Here is a 20,812-nt window from a genome sequence, read left to right as displayed (position 1 = left end):
TCTCCCCGCCGCTGGGGATCGTTCAGGCACTCGGGGGCGCTGGGGTGCTCGGTTGGGTGGCCCAGCTTGGCGGCGCAGCTGGTAGGCTTCTCCCTCTTCCGGGCGGTCGTGGTCCAGCTCCTCGTGGTGGACGGCGTCGGTCCGGGCCTTGGGAAAAGTCCTCGCAGTCCTCTCGAATGCCACGGCCTCGCTGAAGGCGCTCTGGAGGGTGAGCTCTTCCTTGGCGAAGAGCTTCTGCTGGAGCCTCTCATCGCGGAGGCCCCACGTGAAGCGATCGGCCAGGGTCTCCTCTAGCTGAGGAAAGTTGCAGTTCCCTGCGATCCTGCGTAGGGCCGCCAAGTAGTCGGCAGCCGATTCCCCTGCAGCCTGGTCCCTTCTGTGGAAAAGGAACCGGCGGGCCACCCGTGAAGGCTGTGGCAAGAAATGGCCAGTGAGGAGTCTGGTGATGTCCGCGTAGGACTTCTCCGTGAGGCGGGCAGGGGCCGAGAGACCCTTGGCGATCTCGAATGTGGCCGCCCCGCAGACGCTCAGGAGAACGTCCCTCTTCATGCTGTCCTCGGTGATCTTGTTGGCCCTCAGGTAGCATTCCACCCGCTCTGAGTAGGACTCCCAGGCCTCGGGATTCGCGGGGTTGAATGGCTCGATGTGACCGGTGGTTCCACTCTGTTGAGCCATGCTGATGGCGGCAGCGGTCGCGGCCTGTGGGTTGCCCTGTCTCCGCTGTAGCCGACGTGGCTAGAATCCCACCTTCGTCGCCACTGTAATGTACTGAGACAGGAGACGTTGGTAGGGCAACATGCTTTAATGGAGGCACGTTACAAGAGAGAGAACACGCGGGCCGGGCCCCGCTTATATACAATATCCCGGAACAACCTCCCTGGTTAGCCGGCCCAATCCTGGCCCGTTAAACTTCCCGCCACAGCCTGTGATGGGCGGGGTGTTTCGCGCCCTGTGTGGAGTCGCCTGGGGGCAGCCCAGTTGCCTCTGCACATGGCCGCGTTTGCTTGGTCTATCGTCCTTGCGTTATATCGTAATGGCATCCTAGCGATACACTACAGCCATAAAGATGATATCTTTCCTGGGAAACAGGGCAATAAACTCTTTCTCAAGAAAGAACAAAGGAACTCTTAAATCTGCCCTCCCCCCCCCCCCATGGTTTCAAGCAGCTTTTAAGTTTGGCATGCGTATCCTGCAGAAATTTATATAAATCAATGACAAGACTCGCAGTAGAGCAAGCAAGTGTAGAGGAGAAAGTCCAGGAGCAAAATTTTGAGTGTAGATGAAAAAATATACTCCGGATTGCTAGAAGGCGATTTCAGTGCTCAGAAAATCAGACTCAAACATGAATGTAGAATCAGCCTTTGTTTCAGGAACTATTGAATTTCACAAGCTTGCTAGGTCAATTCAAAACTCACCATTTTGATTTTGCAAGCCCGTGAGTCCTTTTTTCCCTTACTCTGAATTTTCCCCTTAAATGTATACACTTTTCTATTTGTATATCAAAATGAGCCTTAGACATACCTTATGCATATAAATAATGCATGCTGTTTATATAAATTAGATTTAGAACGTGTAAAAGAAATAAAGGAATCCTTGACAGAAGCTACAAAAATGGATAGAATGAAAGTATTCACAAGTATTCCAGGAGCAAAATTTTGCGTGTAGATGAAAAAATATACAGGGACAAGAAGCAAGAAGGGACATATTTATTTATTTAGATTTTTAGGCTGCCTGCCCCTACAAGCAGGATTTAGGGTGGCATACAACAACAGGAAAATAAATAATTAATTAAAAGTAAAAATAAATTATACATATAGTATAATAAAGTATGTATTCAATTCCAAGATAGCAAAAAGTAGCAGTTTCACAGACCTCGGGGGCGGGGGGGGAGTTTCAGAGAAGAAGCAGACAAAGAAGAAGACATTGGATTTATATTCCGCCCTGCACTCAAGAGACTCAGAGCGGCTCACAATCTCCTTTATCTTCCTCCCCCACAACAAATACCCTGTGAGGTGGGTGGGGCTGAGAGGACTTTCACAGAAGCTGCCCTTTCAAGGACAACTCCTATGCGAGCTATGGCTGACCCAAGGCCATTCCAGCAGATGCAGATGGAGGAACGGGGAATCAAACTTGGTTCTCCCAGATAAGAATCCGCACACTTAATCACTACACCAAACTGGCTCTCTAGGGGGTATGAGGATACCAGGACACATGCTGTACCATTGCTGTCCTCAACTGAATGCCTGGTGGAACATCTCTGCCTTACATGCTCTGAGGAAAGACAACAGATTCTGCAGAGCATGGCTGTTTTCTGTCAGGGAGTTCTGCCCGGTAGAGGGCAGAGTTGAGAATGCCCTGACCCTGGTTGAAGGCAGCTGGATTCCTTTCAGCTAGGGGATCACTGGGAGTTTCTTTCTTTCTTTCTTTCTTTCTTTCTTTCTTTCTTTCTTTCTTTCTTTCTTTCTTTCTTTCTTTCTTTCTTTCTTTCTTTCTTTCTTTCTTCCTTCCTTCCTTCCTTCCTTCCTTCCTTCCTTCCTTCCTTCCTTCCTTCCTTCCTTCCTTCCTTCGTATGTATGTACATTTATATCCCGCTACTCCCAAAACAGCTTGGAGCAGCTTCCAACAATATTAAAGTCACAACAATAAATACAATAAAATAGTTACATCAATAAAATCATATACTATACTATAAAACAAGCATCATATTCAGTAGACTACAGTCAAGGATAATAATAGTGGCCATGTGGCCTATTGATCTCAAAATATTCTTATTGCAAAGGGCCCGCAGGGAGACTGATCACTCTTGCCAGAGGCATTGAGATATTAGCTGAAAGCCATCAGGGACAGTTCATTCTTACAAGCCCTGCAGAATTGGAGCAAGTCATGCAGGGCCTTGGTCTCCTCCAACAACTCATTCCATAGCATAGGAGCGAGAGCTGAAAAAGCCCTGGCTGTAGTCGATGTCAACCTGACTTCCTTCAGGCTGGGGACAGATAAACGGTGTTGTGACCTTAACCATAGTGCTCTCCTGGGGATGTACGGGGAAAGGCAATCCCGCAGGTAAGCTAGCCTCTGGCCATTTAGGGCTTTGAAAGTAAGAACTAGTACCTTGAAGTGAATCTGGTATGCTATAGGCAGCCAGTGCAGTTGTTGCAATGTTGGTCTTATGTGCTCTCTTGGGGAGCGCCAGGAGAATGCTTGCAGCTGCATTTTGCACTCGTTGTAGCTTCCAGATTAAGATCAAGGTTCTTATTTCCCAAGCATAACACTGTTCTCAGGGCATATTCAGTTCCCTGACCATTGAGAGACTTGAAGCTCAAAATCAGAACCTTGAATCTGATCTGGTGCTCCACTGGAAGCCAGTGCTGCTTGCACAACACAGCCCATGTTTTGGATATGGTGGAGCTTTCAGGTCAGTCTCAAGGATAGACCTCTGTAGAATGAAATACAGTAGTTCATCATGGAGGTGCCTATTGTGTGGATTACTGTCACTAGGTCAGAGCAAGATGAGTAGGGAGCCAGTTGCCTGAGTTTGAGTAGCTGAAGAAATGCCTGCCTGGCAATCTTTGCAACCTGGGCCTCCACTGATAGACATCCAGGGTTATGCCCAGACTCCTGATGACTGATGCCAGTGTTAAGGGCACTCCATCAAGGGCTGAGAGCTGGCAACAAAACCATGCCCCCCCCCCCAGCCACAGAACCTCCATCTTACCTGGATTTAGTTTCGACCAGCTCTGCTTCAACTGCCCCACCATGGCCTCTAAGTCCTTGGTCAAGTTCATGGGAATAGTGTCCAGCTGGCCACTGATCAACAGAAATATCTGGGTGCCATCAGCATTTTTATTTTTATCTATTTTATCCATATATTATCCATTTACTACTCTCAAATACTAATTACTAAAAGAATCTTTTATTTTTTTATTTTTAAAAAGAAATTGTAAGGATGTTTCCATTCACCCTTGAAATATTCATGAAAGTTTTGAACTAAAAGAAAAACAGAATCCTCTGTGACTACAAAACCAACTAGCTTCCATTTTTGGAGGAGCTGTCAGACTCGGTTATCCACTGGCATTTATTAGTTGCATTGGAACAAAATGACAGAACCAGAAAAGATAGAAATAATTGGGAGGCTGTGCCTTCTTCAGACAGCTATACCATACAATAATCTAAAGAGAAATCACAGCAGATTTCAAATCTTGTTTCAATTTACAACTAATTTGTAGGAAACTACCATGTACTCAGGGCTGTAACCAGCAGGCAGCACACCCTATCGATTTGATGGCACATTTTCATTCACATTGTCTCATGCACCTTCATGTTGACAGTGAATTCAGAAAAGTAGTAAGTTGCAACTAGACTTGCCAATCCCCAGGTCCCAGTAGGGGTTCTCCCACTTTCCCAGACTCCTTCTTGCTCCCAGTCAGCTGGCCGGCGGGGGGAAGTCCTGCCCCCACAGCCCCCATGTGCCTTTCCATCTCAGGAGGCTTCAGATTCCACTGGAAAGGCTTCCTCTTGGGATGGTGCTTATGCATCTTTAAGGCTGAAGGGGTGCAGGGGAGCAGGCAAAATAACATGGCTGTGGAAGTGGCCTAGGAGCTCCGTTGGTTGCACAATCTTTGCAGAGGTCGTTTGCAGCCCAGACCCTTCATTGGTCACATAATCTTTTCAGAGGTCGGTTGCTCTGTGTTACTTTGAAGAAGTTTGAAGTTCAGCAACTCGTGAGTAGAGATGCCAATCCCCAGGTGGGGCAGGGTAAAGCTACAAAAACCTCCGTGAAAACCATCTTCAACAATGAAGAAATGTAAGTGTAATTGAAAAAATACTTATAACGCAACTAAACATATCAAAAGTGAAGTAAATCACAATTTAAAGTAACAGAACACTGACCACACCCATATCCATAGTACTTAAGTCTTTCTTGAACTGAAGATCCGGGCTGTGGTGAAAAAAGGTCGATATTCAAAGCGGAGTACAACGCTCCAATCTTTTTGGTGAACAGATGAGCAGAATGATGTAATGCAGCAAGGCATCAGAACGCGACAGAGTTGCGCTATTCTCTCTGTTTCACATAGTGCTTCAACGAGTTTTAAGTAAACTTTTCCAGGCTCCAGATGCACTGCTTTTCTCCGCTTTTGCTTTTTCAGCGCTTCCTGTTCTCTTTCCCTGGAAGAGGCAGACAATGGGAACCAGCACCACCCATTGTCCTCTCTCTCGATTCCCACCGTGGCCACCACCGACTGAGGCCTCCCCTCTGCCACAATAGAAGTGGTTGTGCCTGGGGAAGACCTCCCATTCAAAGCATTGACAGTTAGCCTGGGTTGCAACAGTGACCACAACTAAGAGTGCCCCTGGAGCCTCCACCACCCAGCTCCTCACTTAAATAAAGGATTGGAGGGTGGGTGAGAAGACAGGGCCAAGAATGGCGGGGGAGTGAATGCCAAGGGTTGCCGTGGGTGGGAAGACAGCAAGGCTGGGGGAGAGTGAATAGCAAGGGGTGGAGGTGGTGGTAGTTGAGAGGAAGAGATGGTTGGAGGATGGGTGTTAGTTGGGGGATAGGGGTGGAAAGACATCAAGAAAGGGGGAAGTGAATGCTAAAAGTTGGAGGTGGTGGAAAGAAAAAATCCTGCAAGGATGGGAGCATTCACCCACAACCTCTTTCTAGAGCCCAATGTATTTTTTCCAATGACAGGCCTCATTCCTAGTACATTTTATAATGCAGCATGTGAGCCACAACCAAACCATGTTAAAATGAATGGCTCTTTTTCAGACTTATTACCATAAATTTTGATTGCACTGAATTCAGTAACCATTACTTTTTGCCAAAGTCATATTTTAGCACTGCACATTGCAGAGAAGTGGTACAGTAGCAAGGACTGCTAATGGCAATTCAGTCAACCCAGTGCTACCTGCAAAGAATTTGACCTGTGCTCACTGAAAGAGAAACAATTGGAAGGAAAGGCCATCAAGCTTTGCACATGTATTCCTTATATCATTATCAAATAACAACATCCAATGTGACAGAAACAGTGACACTGCAAACCTACTAGCCTTAGAATGCATTTTCAATCAGAGATATTTTATATGGTAGCTGAGGGTTATTGTTGAAATGTCCTTAACACCAGCATTTCAGTCAAATAATCTCCAAACACATTGTGAGGACAATATCTTGCATTGGGCCAACATGACTTGGCCCTTCTTTCTCTGTTTCTCATGTGCAGAACCATGAAAACCTCTAAGCAAATTTACAACCAGATGCTACACCAATGAAGTGCCTGCAGTATTCTAGTCTGGCATGTATTGTGATTGCTCTGACTGCTTATCTGACCACTTCCAGGTATACCCATGCGTGTTAGTCTGAGGAAAGGGTGGTGCAGCAGCAGAACAATAAACAAATTAGGCCTTAAACCACAAATCACCCCTTTTATATTCAGTCTGCAATCACAAAAAATACTTTTAAGTGTACTTAAATATCTGGAGATACACACACACACACACACAAAGCTCTTCTATGCATGTGTTGTTATAAATTACTAAAATGGAGGCTTGCTGACATGTTGGCAATCCATTAATTACAGTTCTAGTACTGCTAGTAGTGTATCTGTAATTAAGTGTAATTACAATGTGTTCACATCACAGAAAACACTCAATTGTGAATCTGAATTAAATTAAAGCCTCCCATTTCTCTTAGATAAACATTTGGGCTGACAACTCTTCTTTGCAAATTTGAATCCTAACAGGGCTCATTTCAGTTGCAACTAGGGTTGCCAATTCAAGAAATATCTGGGGACTTTGAGGGTGGCGCCAGGAGCCTTTGGGGGTGGAGCCATAAGCAAAGTTGTGACTAGCACAACTGATCTCCAAAGGGAGTTTAAAGGAACCGCACACCTTTTAAATGCCTTCCCTACATTAGAAAAAATAAAGGATAGGGGCACCTTCTTTTGGGACTCATAGAATTGGACTCCCTGGTCCAATTTATTTGAAACTTGGAGCACATTTTGAGGAGAGTCATTACATGCTAAACTGAAAATTTGGTGTCTCCACTTCAAAAAACAGCCCCTCCAGAGACCCAGAAACCTCCAGATCATTCTCCATTATTCCCTATGGGACTCGATCTCCATAGGGAATAATGAAGTGCCCAGCAGACATTTCCCTCCCCCCCCCCCAGTTTCTGACGACTCTGAAGTGGGGGAGGGCCTGCTCCCACCTGGGAATTTAGCAACACAACAGAGAAACGTGGCTATGAGGATCAGGGTAAAGGTACAAAAACCTCTGCGAAAACCAGCTTCAACAATGAAGAAATTTAAGTGTAATTTACAAAATACTTATAACGCAACTAAACATATCAAAAGTGAAGTAAATCACAATTTAAAGTGACAGAATACTGACCACACCCGTATCCATAGTTCTTAAATCTTTAAGCATGAAATTTCTTGAACTGAAGATCCGGGCTGTGGTGAAACAAGGTCGATATTCAAACGGAGTACAACGCTCCAATCTTTTTGGTGAACAGATGAGCAGAATGATGTAATGCAGCAAGGCATCAGAATGCAACAGAGTTGCGCTATTCTCTCTGTTTCACATAGTGCTTCAACGAGTTTTAAATAAACTTTTCCAGGCTCCAATAGGCAAGTTCCCCAGTGGCCAATGGGAGGCTAGATGAGTCAATGGAAACACAGCTTGCCTTTTATATATATATGATTATGTTCCTCAGTTGCTGTCCTTATGAATCAGCCCACTGATATAATCTGAGATATATGCATGAGCATGGATCATGTAATAGAAAATGAGGTGCCAGAGCTCATTAGCACAACTCCTTTGCATATACCACACACCGGTGACATCGCTAGAAGGTGTGCTAAATTATGTCAGCTCAGCATCTACCTTAAAATGCTTCTTGAATTATAATTGTCATAATAATAATAATAATAATAATAATAATAATAATAATAATAATAATAATAATAATAATAATAATAATAATAATAATAATAATAATAATAATAATAATAATAATAAGCTTTTATTTATATCCCACCCTCCCCTCCGAGGCAGGCTCAGGGCGGCTCACAAGAAATGGTGTGTACCATGATTATAATAAATACAATTCATATAATAAAATGCAGTTAATAAAATACAGTTAAAAGACAGTTATAATAAAACCTTACTCCCATCATACTTTTAAAATTTCTCCTATGTGGCCACAGTGACATGATGAAGATTTCCATCTGTCTGCTTCATATGTTTTGGTTATTTCCCCATTTTTTGTGGGGGGAAATATTAAAAAGTTAGTAAAATGTTCAGCAAAGTTATCACAGGTGTTTGAACAATGGAGCAGAGAAGTAAGTATTTTTGGGGGGTGGGGAGGGGAGAAAGAGCGCAATAAAATTTAGAGGTTCCAGAGCTCCGCTCCTATGAGCTCCTGCCCAAAATGAGGCCTGTGCATGAGACATTTTGGAAATTTCTCCTTGTTGGTGTCAAAACTTGTGAACAAGAAAATCACATTCCGTTTTTATAAAATGGGTGGTTGACGCTCTTCTAGTACCAATATTTGTGAACTTAGCTTTTTGATTTGTGCTTTCTATTTTGTAATTAAAACCTTATGCATTAAATGAAATCACATTCATATCAACATGTTTGGATTTTGCAACCAACAACAAATGTTAGCATCTGCACTGTACTCTCATTGAAACTGCAGAGAACGAGAGTTTTAAGACAATTTCATCATATTTTACATGGTAGTGTGAAAGATTATTAATTGTCAAAACTTGCAGGAAGAAAATGCAGGACAGAGAAATATGTTTTTAACTTAGAAGAGCAGAAAGAAAAATCCAGTTTCATGGATCCATTTCCCCCCATTTGTATGAATTTAACTGTTTCCAAAGCTTTATACATGGTTTGGCACACCAATGCAACATAGTATATGTCTGCTTATTTCATGCTAGTGTTATGTCAACAACCTATATCCATGGTTACTTGGATCAAGATGGATCCTTTGCCCCCAAAGGCGAAATAAAGAGGCAGACACAAATACATTGTGTAATGTACTGAGAACTGAGATGGTTTGAAGGCAACATAGTTTATTCAGTAGCACATTACAAAGAGAGAGAACACGCGGGCCGGGCCCCGCTTATATACAGTACCCGGAACAGCCCCCTTATTTTACCAGGCCAATCCTGGTTGGTCAAACTTCCCGCCACAGGTCTTGATGGGTGAGGCGACTGGCGAGCTCCATCTGGGGACCCAGGGGGTCACCTTCAGTAGCGATCGCCATGCGGCCAGGTACCTTATGTTCAATACATAACACTCCTCCCTCCTAGCTCAGGACACATAGTCCCGCAAGTACGCAGGGGCCGTGAGCTCCCGGGTAGACCGCCTTGGGATGGCCAGTGGAGTCGGAGTGGTCGCCGGAGCTGCCAGGGCCACGGCTACTGCTGCAGATGGGGCGACTGTTTCCCCTCGTGGGAGAGCCGCCGGTCTAGGGTTGTCTGCACCTTGCAACTCGTCCGGTGTCCCTGTTTCCTGGGAGTCGCCCTCGCTACGATTGGGCTCTACCTCCCGATTGGGTGGAGCGGTCAGCGGTGTTGGGGTAGATCTCTGTGGGGGCGTGGCTGTGAGCTCCTCTTCGCTCCGTATTGCAGCCGGTTCTTCCGGCAATGTGCGGCGGCGTATTTGGTCTATATGCCTCCGCAACACACTGTGGACACATCGTAATGGCGGGACCCTATTACTCGCAACACCCGGCCTTCTACCCACTTGGGGCCACACTCATAGTTCCTAGCGTATACTGGATCCCCTGGGAAAAATCCTCGGGCTGCTTCTCAGATCTCCAGGGAATTGCTGATGTCGGTGGCTCAGTCAGGGTGCAGTCTATCTAATCTAGTGATTAGCTTCCATCCCATTAAAAGCTCGGCTGGGCTGACCCCCGTGACTGGGTTGGGAGTTATCCTATTATTGAATAGGAAGGCGGCTAGGCGGTGGTCCCGGTCCCCCTGCACAATGCGACCCAGAGCTTCCTTCGTGGTGCGCACCATCCGCTCGGCTTGGCCGTTGGTGGTCGGATGGAAGGGGGCGGACCTGATGTGTTGTATCAGGTATCTCTGCATGAACTCCCAGAATTCCCGGGAAGTGAAGGCAGTCCCATTGTCCGAGACTATGGTGTCCGGGATGCCGTGTGTGCTCAGGGCCCTACGTAGTGCCCGGATAGCCGCCGCCATCGAGGTTGAAGCTACCGGGATGACTTCTAACCACTTGGTGTATTCATCCACCAAGATGAAGAATATTTGGCCCTGGAAGGGCCCTGCAAAGTCAATGTGTAGTCTCGACCACCGCTTCCTGTGTGCTTTCCAGCATTGAGCAGGGGCACTGGGTGGTTCGGGTCGGGACTCCTGGCACATTTTGCACCTCCGGACCCACCCCTCTGTTTCCTCGTCCATCCCCGGCCACCATACATAGCTGCGTGCTAAGGCCTTCATCCATACAATTCCTGGATGTGTTTCATGAAGGGCCCCCAGCACTTGCTTCCGTAGCAGGAAGGGGGGAACCACTACCCTGCTCCCCCATAATAGACACCCCTTGTGGGTGGATAGTTCTTCCTTGCGTGTTGTGTATGCCCTGAACTCTTCACCCTGTTTTCCCTCTGGCCAGCCTCTCACCACCCAGTCGAGGACCCTCGCGAATACTCTGTCTCGCCTCGTGGCTTTCACTACCTCTGCTGTGTGTAGGGGTCTCTCCGGTAGCATTTCAATGAGCATCACATGGTGGGCTGGGGCCGGGTCGGGGTCTATAGAGGGCAGCAGTAGGTGGCTGAGGGCATCTGCGTGTCCCATTGCCTTGCCCGGCCAGTGGACCAGGGCATATGTGTAGGAATTGAGGAACTGATTCCACCGCAAAATGCGCTGTGAAAGAATCTGGGGCATTTGGCAGTCCGGGGCTAGGAGGCCCAGGAGCGGTTTGTGGTCTGTGGCTATGGTGAAACGTCTCCCGTACAGGTAATCGTTAAACTTATGCACCCCTGCCACGATTGCTAAGGCCTCCTTATCTATTTGGGCATAATTCCACTCCGCTGGGGTCAGGGTCCTCGAGTAGTAGGCTACCGGGACCTCCCTCCCGTCCAGGAGTTGGTGACCCAGGACCGCGCCCACCCCGTATGGTGATGCATCACATGCTAAGATCACTGGTAGGCTCTCATCAAAATGGTGGAGCACATTGTTGGATATGAGCAGCCCTTTGACTGCTTGGAACGCTGCATCCTGCTTCTTTCCCCAGACCCATGGGGCATTTTTGTCTAGGAGTCTGTGGAAGGGTTCAGCTAGGCCGGCTTTGTGGGGTAAGAATGAATGATAGAAATTTAATAACCCCAAGAAACTTTGTAGCTCCACCTTGCTCTTGGGGTGGGGGCTTCCACTATGGCCCTGGTTTTGTCCGGCGTTGGGTGGATTCCCGCAGCATCCACTGCCAACTCCAAAAACTCCACCCTCAGTACCCCCAGGGAACACTTTTATCGCTTGACTTTCAGACTGGCCTCTTGGAAATGGCGGAGGACTTCTCGCAGCCGGTTGCTAAATTCCTCCGCATCCAGTGCGGCGATCAAAACGTCGTCGAAAAATGGTTGCACCCTGGGAATCCCTTTGAGGAGTGAATCCATCAGGCTCTGAAACACCCCCAGGGCCACACTCACCCCGAACTGCAACGTGCTTAAATGCCCCCCTGTGGGTTACTATGGTCTGCGCTTCTGCCGCGGCGGCGTCCACAGGCAGCTGCTGGTACGCCTGGGCCAAGTCAAATTTCCCAAAGATCTTGGACCCCACTAGTGCTGCCAGAACATGGCTGATTACTAGAATGGGGTAGGGGTTGTCCTGTAGCGCCCTGTTAATGGTGCACTTGTAATTGGTGCATATGCGCACCTCCCTGTTCGGCTTCACCGGGGTTACTATTGGGGTCTCCCACGTGGCGTAGGCCAAGGGCTCCAGCACTCCCTGGGCTGTGAGGTGGTCCAGCTCTGCTTCGATTTTAGATTTCAGAGCGAATGGAACCCACTGGGCCTTCAGCCTCATGAGTCGCACGTGGGGATCTAGAGGTAGGGATATGGGAGGCCCCTTGTAGCATCCCAGGGCCCCATCAAACACCTCCGGGAATTCCCGGCACATGTTTTCAAATCCCCATGTCCCCAGCTGTTGTACCCCCACAATTTTTATTCCCAGAGGTCGGAACCAGGCCAGGCCCAACAAGGTGGTGAGCTGCCTCCTTTTAAACACCAAGATGTTGAGTTTATCCCTAAACCCGTTGTACTCCACCCCCACCGTTGCCCACCCCAGGATTTCCATGGGATTTTTTTGAAAGTCCTGAAGCACGAAGCATGCTGGTCGCAGTCTAGGCAGGCCACATGGGTACAGCTTCCTTAAGGATTCCTCCAAAATTATGGAGTTGGAGGAACCCGAGTCCAGTTCCATCAGGCAGGGGTTGCCCTCGATCCTGATCGAAACCTTGACCTTTTGGGGGGTATCGTTGGGCAAGTTCATCACCTGCACGGAGGTTAAGGCAATCGAGTGGTCCTCGGTCGATTCCTGGTGGGTGGCCTAGCGGCGGTGGGTGCTCTTGGCCCTGCAGGCCCTCGGGATGTGGCCCATCTTGCCGCAGCTTCTGAAGACCACGTTGTGGTAGGGGCAGTCTCGTCGCTCGTGTTGGTCTCCACAGCTGGCGCACTTGGTGGTGGATGGTCTGTCGGTCGCTCAGGGTCGCTGGGGCGCTTGTGGGCCTGTCTCCGTCTGGCGGTGTAGCTGGAGTGCCTCTTCCTCGTCTGGTTGGCTGGGGCCCATCTCTTCCTGATGGACAGCCTCAGCCCTCGTTTTGGGGAAGGTCTTCGTGGTCTGCTCGAATGCAATAGCCTCGTTGAAGGTGCTCTGGAGGGTGAGCTCTTCCCTCGCGAAGAGCTTCTGTTGCAATCTTTCGTCCCTCAGACCCCAGACGAAAAGGTCCCTCAGGGTCTCTTCCAGCTTTTCGTAACTGTCATTGCCCGTGATTTGGCAGAGAGTAGCCAGGTAGTCCGCTGCCAATTCTCCCGCCTCTTGATCCCTCTTGTGGAAGAGGAACCTGCGGGCGACGAGTGAGGGTTGGGGCAAGAAGTGCCCGGTGAGGAGTCTGATTATCTCCTCATAGGTCTTCTCTGTGATCCTTGTGGGGGCTGAGAGACCCTTGGCGATCTCGAACGTGGCCTCTCCACAGACGCTCAGGAGGACGTCCCTCTTCAGGCTGTCCTCCGTTATCCTGTTCGCTCGCAGGTAGCACGCGACCCGCTCCATGTAGGTCTCCCACCTCTCCGGGGTAGCAGGGTTGAATTCTTCGAGCTGGCCTGTGGTTCCGCTCTGGTTAGCCGTGGTGGCTGCAGTCCAAAAATACAACAATACAAACTATTGTGCACAAACAAACACTCTTAACTGGTGTATATAAAGTTCTATTATAATGAAATGAACAGCCTACAACAGTGGGCATACATTCATACAGTATAAATAGAAAACAACAGTCTCAAAACAATATACCAAGGAGGACCCCACACAGTCACTGAGTTTTCCAAAATGAGTACACAGACTCAAAAAATAATGTTCCACAGGAGTCCCTCCGTTGTTTGTTGACTTCTGAAGGACAAATTCTAGCTTTCACGCAAACCCCGGATTTGATTGCGTTCTGCTGCTCCTGCAGCTTCCTCGTAAGTCAACTGAAAACTCCAGCCAAGTTCTTTCTCAAACGCCCATTTTGATATCATAATTTGCGGCTTGCGGCAAAACCCTGGAAGCCAATTGGCCCAGGTCCAATTGACCTTCCTCTTCTTAACCTTCTCCTTCTCTTCATCATCAAGCTCTTCCTTATCCTTTTTTTTTCCAATTCCCTAAACAAAAGGAAGAATATGTCCACATATTCCCCCTTAAGGATTTTATCTCTTATAGTGGGCAGCAGGTGATCACCCAAAGGTAAGGCAACCTCACCAAAAGGCATAGCACCAAACAGGACTGCCCCGTACGGAGATGGGAAACCCCATCCGCCAGTTAAAGCCGCCACTGCCCCCTGCTGCCTAGCTCCAGGCCAATTACTGAAAGGGCCAAACTGACCCTGAGGCCACATCCAGCTATTCTGCTATCCCACACCCGAAGTTGAAGAAGTCCCGAAACTGCCTGAAGCAGCACCAGCCCCATTAGGTGCGGCAGATCCCCAGGACCCCAAGGGCCACACAGGCCCAGTAAAGGGCAAATAACCATCCCCCAACTTACCAGGAGGAACAGCAGGCACCAATGCTGTTCCCACACCAACCGCACCGGTTGGTGGGCCAGATCCAACATCCGAGCCGACCAGCCCAACAGCTCCTCCATTAGCAGATGTAGCGGACCTGCCCCCCAAAATAGACAAATGGGTCCGTATATCTGCCTGCAAAGCCCGCTTAGGAACCCGCCCTTTCCCTGGCATCTGAGAAGGTGGAAGGCCAGATGCCCGTTCCAGGGCCTGCAGTCTCTGAAAAATGACTGCATTCACCTCATCCTCTCCCTCCTCATATGAAGATGAGGGGGGCGGAGGACGCTTCTGGGGCGGCTTAGGACCTTACGTGCCTTTGATTTTTCACCACCTTTACACCTCAACATGCTCGCCACCCTAAGGGATCACGGCACGAGACAAAATTAAAGAAAGTATGAGCTGCAGTAAAGCAGCTTACTACTCTGTGACAGGGGCAGATCCTCACAAACCCCCCCAAAAACCACTCAAATTTCCTTATCAGAAAAAAGGGCCAAAAAAATCCCCTGCCTAAAATGGCCACCACCTCACTACCTCTTAAAATGGCTGCCAAGAGCAATGAGTGAGGAAGAAGAACCAACCTAAAATGGCTGCCAAGCACCCGAGGCAAGAAGAAGAAGAAAAACCACCCCAGTGCTTACAAAATGGCCGCACCTCACCACCCCTTGACTGTCACTTCAGCCACCCTTAAAAAAAGCCACCAAAACCACAAGTCCTAAGAGAGAGGCTCAACCAGTCAAAAAAGGAAGCGTTGGGAAATGATGCCTTTAGAACGAGGCAGCCTCTCCCCGCCCCTATCAAGCACCCCTGCCCTTCCCCCTTAAGGCCCCCACAATAAGGCAAACCTTGTGCAACACCAGCTATGAACAGGGGCCACAGTAAAGAAGAAGGAAATGCCAGCTATAAGCGGATCCCATGACACGCTCAAAATCCCAACGCTGCACACTCCGATGAAAATGGCCTCCGACAGGCCTAATCCCCTACGGTACCAGCCAGGAGCGTGACAGCACGCTCCCTCCAGACCGAGCACCGCAGGACGACTGAATGGAAGGGAGCGGAGGCTTCAGAAGGCACTCTGAAGCCCCGCCCCCTGAAGACGCGCCTAAAGCGCGCTGAATCAGCCGCTCTTCTCACCGAGAGGGGCAAAATCTCCCCGGCAGCCACGCCGCAATGCGGCGGGCTGCCGGATGCTCCGTTCTCCAGCTATTTCATTGTTTGGTTACCTTATGCACCTTAATTCCATTTGTCCAAAGAACCCTACTTTGATTTGCTTCCGGCAGTTTGCCAACAGAAAGCACTGATTCCAGGAAAATTGATTACTGGGGTTGCAGGACCTAGGTAAAATAACAGCTTGTTGTTCAATGGTAAGGAGGGGAAAAGGGAAAATTTTTATCCTCCTGCCTTATCTGACAGTAAATCATGAGCAGAAAACTGGTCCCAATAGCTTTTCTATATCATCATCTATCTCATCTATTGCTTTTGTCTACTTATTTCCTATCAATTCCTTCATATTTATCTTTTTTGTTCTCTTTAGCTTATGTATTTCTTATTATCACTGCTTCACCTACTTTTTTTTTATGCCCTATCTGGGTCATTTTCTCTTGGATCTTACTAGTTTAGAACATTGTTTTTGATTCCATCCTGCTACAACTCAAGAGATTTCTTACAGCACTATTCTCATAGATGTGCCAAAATGTGAAACCTAAATATTGCAAGACTATTATACCTAATTCTCAACCTGGCTCTATCATTGGACACTTAAATCTATGAATTTAAAGCAAGTGAACAGAAAAAACTTGGGGGACCCCTAGATGGGGCACAAAACTTGGGGGACCTTTACACAGAACTGCTACTGCCAGCCCCTCTGTTGCTGCCTGTCCTCAGCAACCTTGGGGGGGGGGGGATGGGAGATGGAGAAAGAACAAGAGAAATGGAGAGGAAAAGATAAGCAGAGGCAATAGGCATGGGGAATAGAGAAAGAGCAAAGGAGTGAAAGTAGGCATGAGGTGAGCAAAAAAAGAGCAAAACTGAGAGAAAGGGTGAAGTGAGAAGAACCAAAGTGGGGAAATGGGATGGCTGCACCTGCAAGTTCCTTGTGGGTCCCCACTTGTATAGAATACTACTCTCAATTTCAGTGCTGGATCAGTCCCAATGACTTTGAGCCATGCTGATAAATCACTATGCTACTATGGATCCAGAGCTGCCAAGAGTCATCACAGATCTCAAACAAGGAATTTATTGCACTTCTGCACATGACTCAATCCCAAATCGAGAATAATATTGAAAAGAAAACTATACAACATGTCCAACTCCATGTCCACCCCCCACATGACCAAGACCTCTGAAATTTTGTCTTCCTTATTACTTTTTTGAAGGCCATGCAGGGACCTCCTTGAATGGTTTGTGGACTTTTAAAAACAAAGAACTGTGCATATTCTATTTTAGAATTTCTACAATGATTTTTTCTCTTGTACTAATAACAGTACTGTGAACAAACCATGACATTTTAAAAAAGAGAAATTATTTTTTTAAACCATGAAAAACAGGCTGGAAATAAGAAATGAACTGAGACCCTTGTTGATGGAAATCTGAATATTTACCACTGTATACAAAAAACATTAAAGTTCAGCTGAATCTAAATCAATAACTTCTTAACCTAGATATTAGAAAGGGGGAGTACTAAAACTGCTATTGAGGTCTATTTCCATGCTTTCAATTCTTTGGAGAAAAAAGGAAGAAATATCTAGTAAGACTTAGTTATGATTCACTCTTATTGAAATGAATGGGACTGAAGCATTTACCCACATACTTTAGTTGCTGTGATTTCAATAGGGAAAAGTTATCACAATGAATGCTTTCACACGTGTTAAGTAATGTAGTTTCAATCCACTTCAACAACCGTTTACAAATGGATTTTGCCATTTCATACAGTAAAATCCAGCTGCAAAGTGCACTAAAAGTGAATTGAAAGTGCATTATTTAGTGTGTGTGAAAGCACCCTTACTTTCACTGAATTATGAACAAGGGTTACAAACTTATCAACAAGTCCACTTGAAATGAAGGAGCTATTGATCTAAAAATGATATAATTCCAAAGGCTACTTCTAGTTTTGAATCATGTTGTGTTGGCATTTTAAGAATAAGGGGTAAAAGGAAAATTTTCACTCATCACAACCTTCATTAAAGTTGCATAATAGTGGGTCCAAAGAAGTGTGTCATTTATGTTTAATAAGCATATTCCAGAATTCTGTTATCCAAGTGTCTCATTTTATACGTCATGTTGCCATCCCATTCATTGAGCTGAGATGGAGATTATGCAAAATTTGTTTATCTCTGAGAATCAATTTATTACAGAAAATGTATAAATATTACTCTCTTCAAGCAATTATGGAGCAATTATTATGTAATTCATTATAGAGCGTGTACACGTAATAACGCTAAACATTTTTCATATTTATGAATGGTTTTTCAGTTATTGAATATGACAAAATTGAATCATTTACTCCAATAATTTTTATTTCCTAGCATAAATTACTTGTACATCATCAGCTTAATTCATGCTATTATTCATCATGTTCATGAGATAAAAAAGTAAAAGAAAAGAAAAAAAACCAGTTGTAATCTACCCAAACAGTTAGTATAGTATTAGTTCTGTTGAGAGAAATGGGAGCTAATGATGGGCATAGAGGCTGTTTCATTATTATTTCAAATTATACATATTGGAATGGGTTGTTTAAACTACTGATGATTACCCAAAAGAGCAAATTAAAGAAATTGTGTATGAGAACTCTTCAAGAAGTAGAGCTATGTCTGATCAAAGATTTGCAGCATTAACATGTTGGTATTAGGGATGGGCACAGACTAATAAATGATCATGATTTATGCATGAATTGGGCCAATTTCTGCTTCATTTAGAACTGATTTGTGGAAATGAGTCATCCCCAATCCAAAACCAAAATACATTTATTTCGCAGTGTATCATTTGTTTCATTTTTGTGGTTTGTTTGCCTAATTTAATTAAATTTAAATTTTATTTATACCCCGCCCTATCCCATAAGTGGGCTCAGGGCGGCTTACAACATTAAAAATAAACTTCAAGATTAAAGCATCATAAAACAATTACTATAAAATCAGACTGGCATATTCAGAAAGAACAAACACTATTTCAGATTATTTCATAAAAAACAGACACTATTTCATTTATTGAATCGGCTTGGAGTTGACTCAATAAATTCCTAGGCAATACTGGGTGGGGAATTCTGGGAGCCCTAAATACACCCATAGCAGTTGTCCATAGTTTGATTGGGAGCTCTGGGAGCCAACCATGGAGCTTCCATTCTGTTCCATGGGAGCAGACACAATCCCTCGCTCAGCTGCTTTCACTTTGCAGCATGAAGTGAGAAGAGTTAGTTGTCACGAGAGAGCTGAAGCTGAACTTTCCTGGGGGCACCTGCTTTGGGGAGTTCCAAATCCAAGCTTCGCCAAACTTGGGTGGTGTGTGGAGGAGAGCCTGCTGAAGACTCCCATTGAATTTACTGTCTCTAACTCACAAGGGGGCTGTTCTATAACTCCCAAACCAAACAAACCAAATGAACCATGAACAGGTTTGAGAAATTAAACTAATCATGAACCAACATGAATCACTGGTTTGGGCAATCAAACAAACCATGAACCACCATGAACCACCATTTTCCCAGTTTTTGCCCATCCCTAGTTGGTATATATATTATTTTACAGCAAGGATACTGCACATATTCCAGTATCCATAACAAAAAATGCAATAGTATTTATTGTCGTGGGCAAATATACTGGTGGAATGTTTGGGAATATTAAGGCTGGTTTCACACTGTGAAATTGATGTAATATTATCCCGCAGGGGGGAAAAAAACCACTTGAGTTTGGTCCATTTCTGGGCTATCAGACAGCAGCCGCTGAAGGGACAGGATCCCAGCAGCAGTCCTTGGTTGCCCATTCACACTGCTGGCACAGCAAAATTACAGAGTTACACAGAGCCACTTGTCAGTTTCAAACTAATGGAAAGGGCTGTTCTTTTAAAAAAGTCCTCTGTGTGTGCGCTCAAGCAGAGAAGCGCACAAGTACTCCTCTGAGAGGGGTTAGGGAAAAAAATATCCCTTCTGTGCTGGAAATAGCTTGGCACAATCACACAGCTCTTCTGCTTATGAGTCACCTGGGGCATTCAGACAGCAGCCAATTATGCAACCTACATCCATGGCCAGTGCATGGGAGTAGGCCAAGTAGGTGGCTGCCTAGGGTGCCACCTGGCCTAGGGGGTGCTGCCAGGTGCCCCCCTCTTCCCACGTGCAGCATGTGTGCTCCTTGGAGCCTGCCTTCCCCAATGGAAAGCAGGTTCCATGGAGTGCAGACGCTGCCTGGCCAGTTTCGTCTTCCCTGTGTCTGTAATAGTGAAAGTAAATGTAAATGTGAAAATGGACGGCACCTGCGCAGTGCACTCCTTGGAGTCCAGCAGAGATAAATTAATCAATTGTAAAAGCTGAAGAAGATTCAGTTACAGTTTCTAAAAACTGGCTCCTGTTGAAGCTATATGCTACCACTCATCCTTCCTACTCTACTTTAACAGAGCCATTGGGGTGGGAGTCATAGCTCAGTGGTAGAGCATCTTTCTCGCATGCACAAGGTCTCGTCACTGGCACCTCCAACTAAAAGGATCAAGTAGTATTCTCACAGTTTTATTGCTTAATCTCACAATTTTTTAAATTAAATCTTAAATAAAAACTGTAAATTAAAAATGTGAATAGTTTCAAATTTGTTCATTTCTCCTACAATTCTGTTTTTTTTAATTTCAGGGGGGGGTGCTATTGGGCAGCTCACCTAGGGCAACAAAAACCCTAGCAACGGCCCTGCTTATATCTGATTTAGGGGAATGCTACTGGGAAAATCCAGGTAGCTTTTTAATGCAGATAGGAGACACCTGGAGATGGGGTGAGAAGGGGTGAGCTCGGAGGGCAGATGTGCTTGTGTTATCCTGCACTTTTAATCCAAATAGGAGGCAGGACTAGGTCGGGTCAAATCTCCTGTGTGAAACCACTTACTATCACATCCATACTCATCAAGACAATGGGAAGCCTTGAGTGAAACACTTATTAGATGGCTCACCATTTTAAAGTAGAAAGATCAGACATCAATAGTTTCTCTCTGATAGCCAATCAAGAGAAGCAAAATGGTAACTATTTAAGAAACCTTCACCTCCTCTGTGTAAAGTTTCAGCAACAGCTGACCCAACTAACCAACCTGATCCAAATAATGCAAGATTAGCTGGTTGTCTTGAGACTGTGGAGGAACAGTCCTGCTGGCCCTATTCTACACTGCCCCTGTTAGATTCACTGGAATAGTAGGCCAATAATCTCTGCCTTATAGAGTGCACTATTGGCTACATGCAGCTGTAGTTTCTTTGTTCTGTATGTACTAGCAAAATTACAGAGTTACACAGAGCCACTTGTCAGTTTCAAACTAATGAAGAGTTCTTTATTTAGTAAATACCATTCTAGATAGGAGAA

The sequence above is a fragment of the Heteronotia binoei genome, chromosome 21 (genome assembly GCF_032191835.1).
Source record: "Heteronotia binoei isolate CCM8104 ecotype False Entrance Well chromosome 21, APGP_CSIRO_Hbin_v1, whole genome shotgun sequence".
NCBI classification, from domain to species: Eukaryota; Metazoa; Chordata; class Lepidosauria; order Squamata; family Gekkonidae; genus Heteronotia; species Heteronotia binoei.
This window is presented reverse-complemented; position numbering follows the sequence as displayed.